Source organism: Myiozetetes cayanensis, unplaced genomic scaffold (assembly GCF_022539395.1).
Source record: "Myiozetetes cayanensis isolate MyiCay16 unplaced genomic scaffold, myiCay2020 scf6-25, whole genome shotgun sequence".
Classification (NCBI taxonomy): Eukaryota; Metazoa; Chordata; class Aves; order Passeriformes; family Tyrannidae; genus Myiozetetes; species Myiozetetes cayanensis.
This window is the reverse complement of record NW_026087853.1, coordinates 62386079-62399041: the sequence shown is the minus strand read 5'-3', so window position 1 is coordinate 62399041 and position 12963 is coordinate 62386079. Positions and strand designations below refer to the sequence as shown.

Below are 12963 nucleotides of genomic sequence, written 5' to 3'. Positions count from 1 at the left end.
TACAGGACAGTGATGAGGGGAGCCAAAATACCCTGCTGGGGGTAAACATGCCCGGGATCATCACTGGGGCTGAAATGGGGAGATGAACACTCACAGCAGGGGAAGGGGGCCCAGTGGGGAGCCAGGAGAAGGATCTGGTGGCACTCAGAGCTCTGGGCTGGCTGACAAGGCGGGGATTGGGCACAGGGTGGATTCAGTGATCTCCTAAGTCCTTCCCAAGCACAGTGATCCTGTGGTTCTGGAGACAGCGAGGCTGAGTATGTACAGTTACATCTGCATGCTTATAGAGGGATATTTATGTGCTGTACAGTGGGTGCTGTAACCAGCCCTAAAGTTTGGGCAGTTTGGGCAGTGTGAGCACAGAGGAAGGTGAACAGTGTCATCTGGGAACCTGTGAGAGCTCCAGGGATGCATCTGGACGGTGCCTGCACAGGCAAATCAGCTTTCCAAGAACAAACAAAGGCAAACTGGCCAGGAATCAACACAGGCTGGGAATTAAAAGAGGATTTTGATAACAAAGTAGAAGTTCTCCCCTAAACCAGATGATTTGAAAATAAGTTTACTCAAAAGACAAGTTTTCAGTTTAAAGGCATTTTGCTGGATTAATTCCTGGCTGAGCCCACTCTGGACCTGTCAGCCCACCAAAGACAGGGATTGACACTGGAGGCTTTGCCCAGTGGCTGCCAGAGGAGAGGGGTTCTCAGGAGTTTGTTACCCCTCAGGGAATCACAGCAGTAGCTGGAAAAATCCAATCATTTTTGCAGCCTATTTTGGGCACAAAGGAGTTCACCAGCTTTTGTGGCTGCTGCTTGTGGTTACAGGTATATTTTCCTCCCACCCTATTACTGCTCCACCACAACACAAAACCCAGAATGTGTTTTTACAGCTGAACACGGGGAATGTGCCTCACACACAGTCAAGTGTCCAATATGAGATAAAGAGACATCCCAAAAACACGTAGGGCAGAAAGGACCCAGAGAACGGGCTTTGTTTGCCCTTTGTTTTAGGAACATCAGGTGTGAGCTGTGAGTGGCATTTAATTGCAGCCCATGTCTGAGTGCAGGGAATGCTGTGCAGAACATTATCAATTCCACGGGAAACAGATGGAAATCGGCTGTGAAAAAAGACTGTGCAGAGCAGACAAATGGCCCACAAAGTGTGAAAAAAACCCCTTAGAAATGGCACATTGGGAAGTTTCTCATATTGTTTGATTTATTTACTCACAGTTTATACACTGCAATGCAAGATGTGGCTGTGGGGGGTGTTGAGGGTCCTGACAGCACTGAAATAACTGCCCGATATCAGATGGGAGCTGAAGGAAGCATCAGTCTGGGCACACTGCAGAGCTCACTGTCACAGGGCGATGAAGCTGCTTCTTATGCTCTTCCCTCCTTTATTTCAGTGTTATATTTTGTGTATAAAGTGTTGGCCCAAACCTAGAACTCACCTGGTCATTCCTGAGATGAGCTTTAAGGTCCCTTCCAAGCCAAAGCAGTCTGTTGTTCCAGGACTCAGTGAAAAAAAAGCTGTATCTTTATTCCAAGGCTCTGCCCAGGAAAGGTGGAGAGGAAAAACGACACTGTAGTTGCTCTCCCATTTTAATTAGGGGAGTGTCTGATGTGGTTCATCCCAGCTCAGGGAGGATCACTGAGCTCAGCCCCCCTCATTAACAGCCTGCACTAATTGTGCCGCGGGCTCTGCCCCTCCCAGCGATGCTGCTGCTCCTCCCTGACCCCGCCTGTCCCAGCACCACACGCGGTCCCACCCGTGGGAATGACCCAGCGCTGGCCACTTCACCCTGGGGAGGAGCCCTGACAAACTGACAGCCAGGAGATGCCTTTCTGGCTCGCACTGAGCTATCGAGGGGCTGGAAGCTGCTGTTTGATTTCTCCTTGGTTTTTTTTTTAATGCAGAGCGTTTATCCATCCCTGCAGCAGCAGCAAAAGTTCAACCCCCCATATATATTTTATGAGCAATATTTTTAATGCTTTTTAATAAAACAAGAAAACAAGACTTCAGTCTGAAATGTCCTTCGTTAAGAATCAAAGCAAATGAGCAGAAGGCTTCGGTGCCCTGTGAAGGGTTTTCCATTAGGGTGGGAATAAACGTGGACGTTCCCGTTAACTGGCTCGTTAAGGTGCCCCATTCTCTCAAATCAGAGCAGCAATACAGTGACAGCAAGGGAAGGATTGATTGCTTCCCCAGGTCATAAAAGGAAATGTTCCTCTCCTTGTCTGACTGCACCAATCCGCTGGGTACCACCAGTGCAAGTAGTGGTAAAAAGGCCCATGGCAGGGGGTGGAATGAGATGGGCTTTAAGGTTCCCTTCCAACCCAGGCCACTCTATGACTTTTCCCAGTAGCATCCTTGTCCAAGCACTGGGCAGACTGGAAGGCTGAGGAGCTCCTTCTCCAGCCAGCAGAGCCTGGAAGAGCCTGCTCAGAATCCCACTCCAGATTGCCAGGGCTCCAGGCACTGCGAGACATCAAGGCAGCATATGGGCAGCTTTTTATCTGTTTCACAGTCCTGCTCTTGATATAGCTCAGCACATGTGCACAGGAGGGAAAAAATACAATTTGCATGAAAAACACTCTTTCTTTACAGGAAAATGTGTGTGAGAGGAGAAAGCACATAAAAATATGTTCTTCCAGCCCTGTTATTGATAGCACCGAGCATGATGGATCATTAGGGATTGCAAATGCTGACAAAAATAAGCTCCAAATAACTCCTCGATGCAGTAACAGTGACAGTGGAGTCAATAGCATCAACCCTCTCCCAGCAATGCCCTTCCACAGCATGTGGAGACAAATCCCTGCCCCAGGGGGGTTTTCCCTTCTATCCTGGATGTCCCCAGCCAGGCTGGACTGCAGGGTTAGCTGGGCCTGGCCTGGCCCCACATTTGGCCAAGGAAAGGCACTTAGAGTAGAATCCCAGAGTGTTTTGGGTTGGAAGGGACCTTAAAGCTCATCTCATTCCACCCCCTCCCATGGGCAGGGACACCTTCCACTAGCCCAGGTTGCTCCAAGCCCCATCCAACCTGGCCTGTGTATTCCCAGTGCTGAGCAGGGGGACGGGATTCCCTCCCTTGACCTCACCTGGCTTGTTCCAGGAGGGACAAGGGATGTCTTTGCCATGACATGATTGGAAATAGTTTGGTCTGATTCCCTTTATATCTCATTTATTACCTGTACAGCCTCCAACACACTGGCCCAGCTCACAGTCTCCAGTGTCATGATATTCCAGAGGTGATCCCTCTGTGCTGTTATTCCTTAGGGAAAGCACTTTTTTGCCTGCACCCGAATGCTTTCCATGTGCAAGTTCCTGCCTGTCAGCCCTGGGAATGACTGCTGGGTGTAACAATACACTGTGCAATGGGCTCGTGCCCTTTGCTGTGAGAGCACTTTGATTACTCGCCTTTTCCAACCATCCTGTGTTTACAACCCACAGCCCACAGCCCACATCCCACAGCCTTGGGGGACTGGACCAAGTGCTCCTCAAACAAAACACAGAATATTGAAAAGGTCACGAGCAGAGCGTGGCCAAACACCACCCCCTCTGAATGCAGTAAAGGAGTGCTGGGTCAGAGCAGTTCATTCTCACGGCACAGGGAAACAGGGAGGAGCTGGGACACGTTCCCACGGCAAAGCCAGGGGGTGAGGAGGGAACTGGGAACTCCCTGCTGCTCCTCTGCTTCCAGGAACACAGCCCCATCCACTGCTGGGAGACCCTCGTGTGCCCAGTGACAGCTGAGAGAGGAATGAGCAGAGCAGCAATAAACCCAGACCCCCGAGCAGCCACTGGGTGTGATTCCATCTCCCGGGAAAGCTCCTGGTGCTGGATCTTCCCCGAACAGCAGCTCTGTGGCAGAAGCACCTTTTAACTCTCTGAACATGTGCTGAATGGGGGGGGTTAAGCTGTTCGGGGTCCTCCATCAACCTGCAGGTGAGCAGATGTGCTCAGAGTTACCTCCCACACTGAGCTGCTGCTCCCCAGCCCCAGGACACCCCCGACACCCCAGAACCCCCCCGTGGATTGGAGACACTGGAGCTCTCACAGCTCTGTGGTGCCACATCCCTCACGTGGGCCCCTCCTTTGTGCCTTGGCTTCTACAAAGGAGCCTCAAACGACTGAGCAGCTCCTCCTGTAGCCTGTCTCCAGGAGTATTTCATGTTCTAAAACATTCCCCTCTATTCCAGGGCTCCCTGGACTGGGACACTTGACAGGTCTTCCCATCCCAGCTCTCATCCCTGGAGACAGGCAAAGCACTCCTGGACAATGGGAGCCAGGTGGCCCTGCCTGGGCAGGGAGGTTGGTGCAAAGGACATCCAGAGGTCTCTTCCCACCCTGGCAGTGCCTGTTTTTCCACATGTGCAATGTTCACACGGGTGAAGTGGTCTCAGCTTCCCCCTGAGGGGCAGCTCCATCTCTGCTCCCTGTGAGCAGGGACAGCACCCAGGGAAGGGCTGGAGCTGTGCCAGGGCAGGCTCAGGTTGGATCTCAGGACAAGGCTCTTCCCCCAGAGGGTGGTTGGCACTGAACAGGCTCCCCAGGGCGGTGGGCACGGCCCCAAGGCTGCCAGAGCTCCAGGAGGGTTTGGATGATCCTCTGGGGCACGGGGGGGATTGTTGGGGTGTCCTGGGCAGGGCCAGAGGTTGCAGTGGATAATCCTTGGGGGAACATTCCGGCTCAGGGTGTTCCATGATTCCATGATTCCTGTGAAAGTCTGGCAGCTGCCACACGGGCTCAGATACCATGGGCAAACTCAGAGGGAGCTGAACGTGTGGGCACCTCACACGTGCCCACACCTGACAGTGCCAGAAAAGGGCAAAGGACAACAAATTCACTCCGGGAGAAAAAACAAAACAGGTCTCTCCTGTACATGATACTCTGAAAAATTCCATGTCAGTACCCGTGATTTACTGGAGATGGAAAGTGCCCTTCAGGACCAAGGTCAGCTCATCAGCGTAACGGGGCCAGCTCTTTGCAGGAGAAGCACTTTCAGGTTCCGAGCCCTCATTCCTCTCTCTGCAAACTGACACGGGGATCAGCAAGGTGGCTGAAAGCTTGTAATTAGTGCAATTAATCTGTGGTCTCCAAATTCTGTTTGAACAGAGCTAGTTAGAAAGTGGGATTTTCCCCCGTAGCCAAGTCCTCTCCTGCAGGAAAGATGTGTTATTTTTTTCCTTGACAAGGAAGTCAGCCCACGTTACACAAGCAGAAATGGTGACCTGCTTTCTCTCTCACTCATCTTTTGTCCAGTTCTGACAGTAATTAAAAATTACAGGTTTTTTTTCCTCATATTTAAAAAACATAATACATAAACAATGTTGCTTTTCTTTGCCCTTTTAATTTTGAAAACAAAAGAAATGGGAAAACCTGAATGTTCTTCCCCCCCCGATTTTGACTATATTTTTATAAAAGAATGAAGAAAACAATGAAAAACAAAACCTCATAAATCAGGACTTTCCCATTACAAATATTTTGACAGATCTACTCATCACCTCCGAGTTCTTCAGAAGTGGAGGGAAAGGTAGAATTTCAGGTTACATTTTATTACTTCATTCTCTCAGCCTTTTTCAATATATCTTGTTCTTTTTCCATCTCCCTTCCACCAAAGGCTGCTTTGCCATTGAACCTCTAATGTGGATTCTCCCAGGAGCTGCCCATCCCTCTGCTCTGCTCTTCCCCCTCGTGTTTGTTCCCAAGGCTCCACATCCTCCTCCTTCCCCAGTCTGCTGAAACTGGGGGGTTTGGGCTTTGCTGGAGCTCAAATTGGCTTTTCTGGTGCTGTCATTGCAGTCCCCACCAGTGAACTGCACCACCTGAGCTGGTGTGTCCCTCTGGACCACAACACCTCCCACCCTTCACATCATCACAGACCCATGGGATGCTTTGGGTGAGAGGGACCATAAAGCCCACCCAGTGCCACCCCTGCCATGGGCAGGGACACCTTCCACCAGCCCAGGGTGCTCCAGCCTGGCCTTGGATACTTCCAGGGATCCAGGGGCAGCCACAGCTTCTCTGGGCAACCTGTGCCAGGGCCTGCCCACCCTCCCAGCCAGCAATTCCTTCCCAATCTCCCATCTCTCCCTGCCCTCTGGCAGTGGGAAGCCATTCCCTGTGTCCTGTTCCTCCATGCCTTGTCCCCAGTCTCTCTCCAGCTCTCCTGGAGCCCCTTTAGGCCCTGCAAGGGGCTCTCAGGTCTCCCTGGAGCCTTCTCTTCTCCAGGTGAACCCCCCCAGCTCTCCCAGCCTGGCTCCAGAGCAGAGGGGCTCCAGCCCTGGCAGCATCTCCAGGGCCTCCTCTGGACTCTCTCCAGCAGCTCCACGTCCTTGCTGTGCTGAGGACCAAGAGCTGGATACCCCACTGCAGGAGGGAACCTTCACCCACGAACCTCCCACGTCCTGCATGGAGGACACTGCCCCTGGCCTTCCTCAAGGGCAGGAGGAATTCCTGCTCTTTGCATTCCCAGGTGGAGCTTGGAGTGACCCTCAGGTGATGTTTCACTGTGCCCACGAGACAGGCACACAAACACCCCACTTCTGTACCAGGGCTGCAGGTTCATTTGCTGTGCAGTGTCTCTGGATACTGGGGGGGTGTTATACATTCTTGACACAAATATTTGGGCACCACAACTCGGGGTGATTATTTTTAAATGGCAGCTGACACGAGTGCAGGGAACACATCAGCTCACACATCTCCCTGTGCTCTTGGCATCGCTGCAGGAAGGCAATCGAGGGCAAAATCCTCCCAAAGCCCTTCTCAGCACAGCAAAATAAGATTAACTTGTTGCAGCAGTTCCAGGACACCAAGCTGCACACGCTGCCTGTGGAACACAGGGAGCAAACACACGCCTTAGAACAGCATAAAGGAGGAATTAGGCTGCTTTATATTGATTTCTCCTTTAAGAGAGATTTTTAGACGTTTAAATTCTGATTTCTCACACAGTTATTTTGATTTCTTTGTGCCAAATCAGAGCATGACAGTCTTTGCCTAAGGTTTTCTGTGCTTGGTTTAGCAGAGACTCCAAGCATTGTAATAAATATCCAGTGTAACCTTGTGTTAGGTAGCACAGCCCAACGATTTCATTGTTAAATTCCACAGAAAACCCAGGTAATAGCTTTCCCTGCTGTAAAAGTCAACAATCCTGTGCTCTGCTAGGAAATCTTTCTCAGTCTGATGACAGAAAGCAGTGCCCCTGAATTGTACTAAAGCACTTTTATGCCAGAGTGGGGGTTCAGCTCAGGCAGACAAGGCAGAGCATCCTCCTGCAGGGACACAACGTGCCCTGTGCTCTGTCAGAGGGGTGAGGATAAAACAGCCTGGCACAGGGGTTGGCTGCCACTCCCAGGGTGAGGGTAAACCAGCCTGGCACAGCACCCAGAGCCCCAGAATCTCCTGGGTTCAAAAGGACCCAGCAGGAGCATCGAGTCCAGCTCCTGGCCTGGCACCCCCAATGTGTTTCACCAACAGCACCTGGGAATTGGCTTTTTCAACTTGAACCATGTTGGCTTTTTTCCCCTCTCCTAACCTTCCTGCAAACTCCTGCTTGTGCAAATTGTCACCTCTGACCATGGCACAGCACTGATGGCTGTTGATTCGGTTGGGATGGAAGGGAATTTCGGGTGGATGCTCCATTGCTCACAATCCTAATCAGCTTACACTGTCTGGACTTGCTTACAAATGAACTAAGTCTGTTCAAATGAGCTTTCCCAGATGCACTGACAGAACCAAATCAGATCCCAGCACTGGGAAGGAACAATCCCTGCCCCAGAGCAGAGGATGTGTAGCAGAAGACAGGGGGGGTACATTTATTCTTGGACTTCCCATACTCAGGAAGCCACGTGAAATCCAGAGAATCAAATAATTAATGGGGAAAATCCAGTGGATGTGCATACTCAAAATCCAACAGATCAGGACACAGCTGGTAAGGAAGGTTAATGAGAAATGTAAGATCAAGTAATGGGAAATGCAAGATCAAGCAATGCAACTGCCAGTAGTGTTGGTTTGGTATCTGATAGAGTAAGGAAATTCAGGATGAAGCTAACTGGGAAATGAATGCCATCAAAAATCACTGATCAGGTGGATGATACAATTAATAGGACAAACAAAGGGTCACAGCTGTGCCCCTTTTTAAAATACACGGAATAATGGACAAGAGCTAAAAAATCATGTAGAAATCTCAGGATTATTACTGATTGCAGTTAATAATCCTTCATTTCTGCTTCACACAAGTGGGGATGCACAGTCCTAGAAAACAAGGAAAAGGCCAATGTTGTCCAGAACTTCAGAAAGAGACACAACCAGGAGGTAAAAATCAGGGAAATTAGTCTTACTTCACAGGAAAGCTGAGAAGAAAAGCAGCGTGAAAAACCAGAAACAGCTTGGTTTTAATGAATCACATCAAACCAGGCTCCCTTCTTCTCCTGAAGACAGTAATGATCTCATGATTTCTAATGAAGACCCAGCTGATCTGGTTTCAAAAGCCTTACAACAGTGAAAATAGCACACACAGGGCTGTGCCAGGCAAGAGAGAGCAGCGGGGGCTCAAATAAATCATTACAACTTTGGAGGCAAGCACGGTGCTCTGCCAGACAGGAGGGGGTGTGAGGGCTGAGTCTGGCTGGGAATGGGACTGGGAGGGAGGTTCTGAATGGTTATTGCCAGAAGGGAAGGAGGAATCTGCCAGGGGTGCTCACACCAGCATTGTAAGAGCCCGGGTGACATCTCCTGAAGATGCCACTGAGCGTGAGAGGGAGCACAAAGATCACCGAGGGGTTGGCTTGGGAGGGACCTTAAGGACCCTCCAGTGCCACCCCTGCCATGGGCAGGGACACCTTCCACCAGCCCAGGGTGCTCCAACCTGGCCTTGGACACTTCCAGGGATCCAGGGGCAGCCACAGCTCCTCTGCCCAACCTGTGCCAGGGCCTGCCCACCCTCCCAGCCAGCAATTCCTTCTCAATATCCCATCTGTCCCTGCCCTCTGGCAGTGGGAAGCCATTCCCTGTGTCCTGTCCCTCCATGCCTTGTCCCCAGTCCCTCTCCAGCTCTCCTGGAGCCCCTTTAGGCCCTGCAAGGGGCTCTCAGGTCTCCCTGGAGCCTTCTCTTCTCCAGTGAACCCCCCCAGCTCTCCCAGCCTGGCTCCAGAGCAGAGGGGCTCCAGCCCTCACTCAGGAATTTAAGCAGGTGAAGACCTAACAAATGATGCAGGACTGGCAGAGCTACAGACCAGGAGAAGGGAATATTTGAGGTGATTTCATGCATCACCTCGGTGATGAGACCCCAGGAGCCTCTGGCCAAACTCCTGCACTAACCCAGGCTCTGTTCGTCCTGGCTCAGACTGGCAGAAATTACAAACAAGTCAGGAAGAATCTCTGTGCTGAACAGGATGGTGAAAGGTTCTCCAATCTTTTCTCCTCAAGGAGTACAGTAAAACACCATTTTTCCTGAAGTTCTGAGGGGAAGAGGAACCTGCACTGGGATCCCTGAACAGGCTGGGTCGGGAGAGGTGCCCCTCACGTACTGACCTTTATATAATCCAGGAATATCCGGGAAACTCCATAGCCAGGGACATTTCATTAGGCAGAGAGGAGGAACCAAGCAGCCCCAGAGCAGGTGACACAATGTCAGCCCTGTTTAATTATCAGACAGGCTGATAAAGGCTGCAGGGACAGCGTGGAGACAGGAGCTGTCCTAGTCCCACCAGGATGGATTATGGAAAGCAGGTGTCAGAGGGAGTGAGCTGGTTCACTCCTCACACAGATTACAGTCTGACAGCTGGAGGGACGGTGGGATTATCCCTGTAAGTTCTTTGACTTTATCCTTGGGCTTCCACTAAGAGCAGATCACCAAAGGGGGTTGTTTTAATAGGATTATTTAGGGAAAATTGCAAATGCAGCCCCTCCTCTGCTTTGAGGTGGATGTGTGGGTCTGATCCAAAAGGTGGGGATGTGACAACCACTGCCAAGAGCTGGGAATGGCTCCTATGGATTGTCAGGGAAAAGTGATGGCAAATGACATGTAAACAGATGAGTGTGGAGCCACTGTGCAGGGGAGGACAGGGAGAAGGGGCAGGGATGCTGGAAGGGTCAGAGTGGCAAACCTGGCCTGGCTCACAAGGAACTCTTCATTTGATACCAGGCATCAAATAATTCCTGGGATGCACAAAGGTGTTTTATTTCTAAAAATAAAAGCTCTGGTGGGTGAAATCCTTGTGCAAGTAGGAGCAGGAGGAACCTGAGACAGAGACTGAGCCATGAATTCTGCCATTCTGGGGAAATGTCCTGGGAATTAAAGGTTCAGACTGTGACTGGGGTCCAGGACAGTGCCTGCCAAATCCCCCGAGGAACTGAACTCCTTCCAGAGTCAGAGCAAAAGCTCACTTCACCAAACACTCCCCAAAGGTTTCCTGATGGGGAAGGTTTTTTCCCAGGCACTCCCTGAGCTGCCTGGAAATCCAGATTGCCCTGCTGTGCAAGGGGCTGTGCTCCCATCTGGGATGTGCATCTCAGTCTATCCCACACCTGCCCCTGCATGCATCCAAAAATGGGGGGTTTGTCCTCATCCCCTGAGCTGGACGAGGCAGGAGCAGCTTTTTGAATGCAGATCCTGTGGGAGAAAAATCGGCAAGAGATGCTCTTCTTAAAATGCTTAATGAGCTGGTGGAAGGCAGCAGTGCTGCTCCTCAGGGGAGATACATGGATATAGCTGGGAAAGCTGGGAGCCAGTGACAGCAGGAGCCATGGGAACAGACCAGCAGAGAAATAAGCAGCTGGCTGTGATACATTTAAATTCTGATCCTTTTTCTTGCTGGGGGAGGTGCTGGTGATCATCTGCCTTTGGACACAGCACAGGACACAGAAACCCCCCCAGCAGCCACTCCCCAAAGCTGTGTCTGCAAAGGAAATTTGGTCTTGATTTAAGGCAGGAACAAATGTGACTGCAGGCCAGTTTATAGCAGCTTCATGAGATCAGGCTCATAATGTCATGACTTGCAGCAGTGTGACCTTTTTGGAAAGCATTTGTTCTTGGAGGTTAGAATTAATACATCTTCCTGCTCTGTGCTGGAACAGTTCCTCCAAACTGCCTCCAAAATCCCCAGCAAGACTGGCAGGCTCATCACTTACTAAAAAATTTCCTACATAGAATTTCTCCAAGCAAGAAAGAAAACTATTACATTCAGAGGCATTTATAAAACAAGCATCACTTGAAAGGACCTTGAAACTTCTGTACCGGTTTGGTCTCACCCATTAGGAAACAGCTTGTTTTTTTTTTTCTTTGCAGGGGATTGAAGTGAGGGGAAGGTGTGGTTGGAGTGGGGGAGACAGAAATGGATGTGGAGGATGTGCATGGAGATGTGTTTAACTGTGGTGAGGTACAACAGAGCTCCAAATCTGTGGGAAGGGAAGGGAAGGGAAGCATCTCTTTGTACTCACTGAAGAAGCTTCTCAGACTGAGCTCTTACCCACAGACATCCCAGAGAGGAATATTCTCCCCATTTCTCTCCACAGGTCTCGTTTTACCCCCCCAAAAAGGGGGTGTGAAACAGCAGCAGTGAGTCAGACATTTTACTGCCGAGACCCCATTTCCAGCAGTCCAGATCCAAGAAATGGGATATTTTAAATGCTGATCAGTGTCTGGAAAATGGAAACATAGGTAATTAATTACTAGTTCTGCTCTCTAGTCAAGTGGAGGCAACTAGTCCCTCAGGTAACTGTGATCTCATCACAGCCAGGCCTCTCCCAAAGTCCTGCCATGCCCTTGATCCTCCCAGTTAATGGGGTCTGTGCTCTCTAATCGTGCCCCAGACTGCAGCTCAATCCTCCACTGAACTATTTCTATTTTAATCTTCCTTAGAGACCTGTCAGGTTTGGAGTGTCAGCCTCTTCTGTAAAATTAATTCCTAAATCCCAATATTCTATTGCACAAGTCTGATATGGAAGAGAAGAAAATGAAACCTGGTAATGGATGCCTGTGAATGTGCAGGGAGTGACTGACTCAGGAGCTGGGAGCCTCCCTGCCTTTCACTCCTGTGCTCCTGAACCTGTTAGAAACTTGTGTCTGGCTCATGGTTATTCCATTTGTCTGCTCAGAGTTTTAGGGTTTGGAATTGTTTAAAGAGCATATTTCCTGCACCTCAGAGAACCCCCAGTGACTGGGGAAGGAGCCCTGCAGGAGCTCACGAGCTTTAGTTGCTCTTCAAGTTGATTTTTGGAATTTTCACCTTGTCATGAACCCGGCTGAGCAGAGGAGGGGGGGCACTGTGGGACTGGGGGGTGTGTGCAGGGCTGGGACAGCTCTGCAGGACCCCTGGAAAGGCTCCATGGAGGGCACAGGGATGGGCAGAGCTGGAGGATGTCCCAGCTCTGAGCAGGGCAGGCACCTCCTGTCCTGGAGAGCCTGGATAGAGGGCCAGGGGGAAATGGAGAAAGGGATAAAAGCACAGATAGACCAATTTCAAGGACTTGGCAAATGTCATTCCAGGACCTGGACTCTGCAAATGTCATTCCAGGACCTGGCTGTGGCACCAGATCCAAAAGGATGGAGAGGGAATGGAGTGTTCAGCACAAGACAAGAGCTGCTGCAGCATCACTTTGGACTATGTCTCTTCCTGTAAAATTAACATTTATTTAGGCTTTGGAAAGATAGACATTGTTTTGTGCTTTTGGCTTTGAAATCCAAAGCTGACTATTTTGGCTGTGATCTGCTCCAGGTGTTGGCCACAGAGGGGGAGCAGCTGCTCCAGGAGTGCTCCAGCACTGGGAAATCTGTGAGTGTCGGGGCCTTTTCAGGAAAGTTGATTTCCCCCAGAGATCCAGGTCAGTTTTCCCATCACAGCTCATTTCAGAGGCCACGAGGGGTTCCCCTTGTCCTGTCCCCAGCCCTACCAGGCTCAGGGAGTGGTTGGACAACACCCTCAGGCTCAGGGTGGGTTGTTGGGCTGTCCTGACCCCAGGAGCCTC

At 50.6% G+C, this 12963-nt stretch overlaps 1 long non-coding RNA gene across 1 annotated transcript in view; it reads right to left on the bottom strand.

Moving 5' to 3' along the window:
• Positions 1-6130, bottom strand: part of LOC126650660 (uncharacterized) — a 150805-nt gene extending 144675 nt beyond the window's left edge. Inside the window, exon 1 of the long non-coding RNA XR_007631458.1 lies at positions 6031-6130. This is a non-coding gene — a long non-coding RNA (uncharacterized LOC126650660). The remainder of the gene's footprint in view (positions 1-6030) is intronic.
• Positions 6131-12963: the final 6833 nt, after the last annotated feature.